Genomic DNA, 217 nt, shown 5'->3' on the forward strand with positions numbered 1-217 from the left:
ATTGACGAGTTCAGCTATCTGACGAGGATTGTCCGCAGTGAGTATATCTGCTTATACAGGCCAGGCATAGAGGTCTCAACAAGGGATATATTTCGCTATCACAACGATCGGAGTCAGAATAAATAATATATCCTGGAAACGCATGACGTTCCATGCATATCTTAAGTATTTGTTGGTTCCAAAAATTTGTTGTCGATTGTTAGCTTTGCGTATGCTA

This window comes from Nanorana parkeri, unplaced genomic scaffold (genome assembly GCF_000935625.1).
Source record: "Nanorana parkeri isolate BGI_ZX_2015 unplaced genomic scaffold, ASM93562v1 scaffold635, whole genome shotgun sequence".
Taxonomy (NCBI): Eukaryota; Metazoa; Chordata; class Amphibia; order Anura; family Dicroglossidae; genus Nanorana; species Nanorana parkeri.